The sequence below is a fragment of the Temnothorax longispinosus genome, chromosome 4 (assembly GCF_030848805.1).
Source record: "Temnothorax longispinosus isolate EJ_2023e chromosome 4, Tlon_JGU_v1, whole genome shotgun sequence".
Classification (NCBI taxonomy): Eukaryota; Metazoa; Arthropoda; class Insecta; order Hymenoptera; family Formicidae; genus Temnothorax; species Temnothorax longispinosus.
The window spans coordinates 2,073,279-2,077,781 of NC_092361.1; the positions used below are offsets into that span (position 1 = coordinate 2,073,279).

At 44.3% G+C, this 4,503-nt stretch overlaps 1 protein-coding gene across 2 annotated transcripts in view; it reads right to left on the reverse strand.

The window, feature by feature from the left end:
• Positions 1-4,503, reverse strand: part of LOC139811052 (uncharacterized) — a 38,705-nt gene that overhangs the window by 16,143 nt on the left and 18,059 nt on the right. The window lies entirely within an intron of this gene.

Genomic DNA, 4,503 nt, shown 5'->3' on the forward strand with positions numbered 1-4,503 from the left:
TACAACAATGGGCCGAGGAAAAGTGCATTTGCATACACGCGGCGCGAATGTGGTCATAACAGTCCCGCCTTGGCATTTTTACGATGCGAAGTTCAAGCGAGTTATTTTCTCCGCTTTTAAGAGCGACCACCAACGCGAGAAGAAAAAATCGAGCCGCCGCGCCGTCTCATTTCTGAAAGCTTACGCCTCTCGCGAAGATCATCCCGGCAAATGCTTCCGATACGATTCTCGTCTCATGACCTCTCGCCTCCGTTTTATCGGAGCTGTCCCCGAAACGGCCAATTTAACGTTTAAATATCCGGCGCACAAGAGCGCGCATTTTCTCTTCGGCACAGAGCGATAATTGTCTGATGCGAACCCGTGATTTATTTCCCGTTCAGTAGCAGTTCAGTTACGAGGCGAAGGAAGCCGAGATACGCGAGAATATCTGTCCGTCTGTCCGCGACCCTAGAAGACCACCTAGTTTTCATTCGTAGATCGCTCGGAAAAGATACTCTCGCCCATGAATTTTCTTTCTTTTATTTCGAGCTTAACATGCGGAATGCAAATGCGCGGAGCTTCTCCATATTTTCTTTACCTAGGCACGCGGATCAGTCCTGCAGGATCAGTTCGTAGCAGATTTGCTCAACTAAAGAAACGCGAATTGAAGAAATTGAACAAAATTGCAGAACATAAAACAGATTTTATTTCTCTATCGATTTTCTAAGGATGTTATTTCGACGTTATTTTACTTCGAAAATCAGCGATAAAGATGTTTGAAACCGAAGTCTGCAGATAGTTTCGTTTCACGTCTGTTGTCGAGATTGACTGAAATTTGCAATTCAGAGAACGCAAGAGCGTACCAGGAGAGATCGTAAATCTCGCTTATTTCCGTTTACGTAATCCACAATAATCGGAGTAGCTTGTTTTTAAAGTCTATATCTCCCGAGCTGTAGGGTATAATTGGCACCACGACGCGCGACGCAGCGGTCGTGACGGAGCGATTTATAATTCCTACAGTCTAAAGTCGGCTTCCACTGCCGGCGTGCCGTACTTAACAACATAAACTTTACGACGTGGCGGATACGCCGTGAATATCCTGATTATTTCTCCGACAATTCTCCTCCACTTTCGATTTTCTCTGGCCACAGGAGCGTCAATGAGGAAGCTACGGGTGCACGGATCGAGAAAATGTATCCGGTCACGACAAGAGTACATTTTACGTGCTCTTCAAATATATTACATTATATTTATATATTACATTATATTTAAATACGTATTACAGAAACTTAAAACTAATCGGACTTTAAATCACGGAGTAATTCTCAGAGAGTAATTCTTATTTAAGGTCTCGTTATCAAAATATTTCTTAAATATTAAAGATATATCAGCAGAGGTTTATAATCAAAGAGATTTTTGTTAAGAAGAAAATTCGTAGATAAAAACTTTACGTAAAAACTGTACGTCATATATGTCTCTTACGTCCACGCGGATTAGATCTTTCACCTTTTCCGCCACCTTTGACACGCGCGTTGACACATGCATAATTTCCTTCTTAAAAAAAAAAATAAAAAAATAACGCGAGCTAAGTTGCGGAAATGTCAAATGTTCCTCCTTAGAATACGCGATCGATTTCCCGTGACGATCTTATTCGCGGTAGGTGCGGCCAGCATCCGATCCTTTCATCTCGCGTGCATCGCGCCGACAAAACGACTTGACGTAATGAACGGTAATTTCACGAGACTTAGATGGGTTATGGGGATAGAATCGGGTCCACGGGAGTGCTTTCTCCCGATGGCTCCTTCCGGCGCTTCCTCCTAATAATTTATGGCCAGAACTCGTTTGGCTGCTCGCACAACTCGCAAGTTGCGAAATAGCCGACGCGTAAAACGTTAGACGCTCGTAACATCCGCGATGATTACGTTTTGGAGTCGGCAACAGAGGCGTAAGCTATATCATTAGGCGAAGCATTTTTTATTTCGATTAACGTTTCGTTGTGTATTTTGTATCGGTTATCGCCCGTCAAATATCAATCTAATGTTGAATTTAGATTGGTAAAACTTGTTTGTTTTTCACGCGTCCATTCTAAAAGACCTCTTAAATTTAAACTTAAATTTAATCTAAAATGTACGTTATAGATATATGTATAATGGTATTGCGTTTATAAATAGCGATATAATGAGCGATATAAAGATTCGCCGATTAACACAAACACGCGGAAGAGTCGATGTGTCCTCCTCGATAAGTCCTGCGTAAGCTTCAAAAATTTTAACCGATACAATTTTAGTCCGATACTGCGCCGTTTTCGTTCGAACGAGGGACTCGTCTTTAACGATGATAATCATCGAATGGCCGATTAAGCACAGCTGTGATATCCGGCACCGTAATCAGGATGATCAACGATGATCACGCCTGTCTGTTTCATAATATTCATACGGCGAATAATACGTTACGTATACGTTAAGTGTAGATAAATCTTTTTTATTTTTCTTTTATCTCCTATTATCTATCGAGAGGCACATACCTAGCTCGATCTCACGCATTTTTCGCATCTAATTCGACAAAAAGACGAGCAAGCAGCAAACCATGTGTTGACCGTTAAAATCCAAAGCGAATTCTTTGGGATATCCAAAATATTCCGAATTTTCGTTTGCTTGTCGAACCGTTCAGAAAAATAACAGCTTTCTTACATTTCATCATGTCCTACGCTCCGTTCTATTAAAGAGATTAAAAATTGTACGCGTCAACGAAGCGTTTCAAACGCGAGATATTTCTGTCTGGATTTGCGTCTTCTCGCTTTCTCGCTTCATCGAAAATACGGCAATCGAAGGTCCTATACGAAGGCGAGCACCTTCGTTTTATCGGCAGTCAGGGATCGGTCAGGGATACTCCGATAAATACGGAAACTCGTGCTCTTGACGGCGCGTCGGTCTTGCTTCGCTCGCTCCGTTGGCTAATCAACACGTTCGTTACCAAGGACTAAACGGAAAACCGACTATACAACAAATATGTCTCTGCTCAATTTCCCCGCGGCTATAAGCTGCGAGAAACGTCGCACATATACAACGTGACACACTGACGTACGAGAGACCGAAAGCATATGTCACATGCGGCGCACGTGTGTTACGGTCAAACGGCCGGGAATGTGCGACGCGGTCACCGCGGAAAAGGGATTTAGACTAAATATTTGCGGCTTTAACCGTCAAATCTTTCGCGAAAGATTCTCCACCGCGAAGTTCTAAATCTCTCGAGGAATTCGGCGATCCTTCGAACGTCCTTCAGAATTCTCTCGCGAATAATGGAAATCCTCGAAATATTTTCGCGACTCTCTCGCACGTGGTAAAGCGCCTTTTAAATGCCTCCGGGTAAGGTTCCGCAAATAGCTCCGGAGTTCTCGCGCAAGCAATTGCGATCTAAGTACTTTCGAATCTATACCACGAATGGTTTCTCCATACGCGTTTACGCGGTTCCCGCGAACAACAAAGATCCTTTAAATATCCTGGATCCTTCGCACGTGGCGAAGGTCCTCCGAAACGGTTTCCGAGAGAGTCAGACAGAATTCTCACGAACGTGAGAACATCGCGACGATTACGCTCAAGTGACACAATTTATCCACATCAGTATCGAGAATAATAATCGAGCGTGGATTAAATATACGTACCGGAGCCCGGAGCGGATGTCACGATATCTCGTCGCTGGAGCAGGCACGCTCTTCGATATCACGCAGCGGTGTAACAGCGCGAAAATATATCTCGTTACTTTTACTCTTATTCGCCCGTGCGTGTTACGTCGTTACGTGTTCCTTACACGCTCTCGCACTCGGATTTACAACCCGCTCGCTCGAGCGCGCGACGCGAACTGACTGACACTATACTGACAGCCGGCGCGGCCGCGCGCCGAGACCGCTGGCGCGCGCGGGGCGAGAGGACGCGAGCCGGCGAGCACGCGACCCCGTCGTCGTCGTCGTCGGCGCGTTGTAACGGGTATACGCTCTTACGCTATCTACGCATCTCCTACGGCAGCAACGGCCGTGAATCCGCTGACATTCACGGAAAAGTCTCTATAAAGAAAAAACCTTACAAGGGTGGAGAGAAAAAGAGCACTTTGCGTCGCGCACGGTTAATACCGGCCTGCCTCGCTATTTTTATGGGGCGCGCAAATAGTATACGCTCGTCTCTCAAGGATATAGCGTCTCTTTGCGTATTTAATACAAGGATCTCGCTCTAAAGGCGCCTGAGGTCTAACGGAACGAGAATAGAATATTTAACAACAATTCGCGTCGAGCAAGGTTCTTCATAATTTCGATCCACTTACAGGGACGAATAAAAGTTTTTTTTTAAACAAATGAGAAAGTGAGAGCACGCGGTTTATATCCTTTCTCGTAATGTGTGCAAAGACGTAATTTAAAGAGTCTCATAAATTTGTAAATTTCAATAATTTACTTCTGAGTCGGCTAAGTTGAGTATATGAAGCCATTCTCCACGTTTTGTATATTTCCCGGAAGAATGAGAAACATTTCTTTCC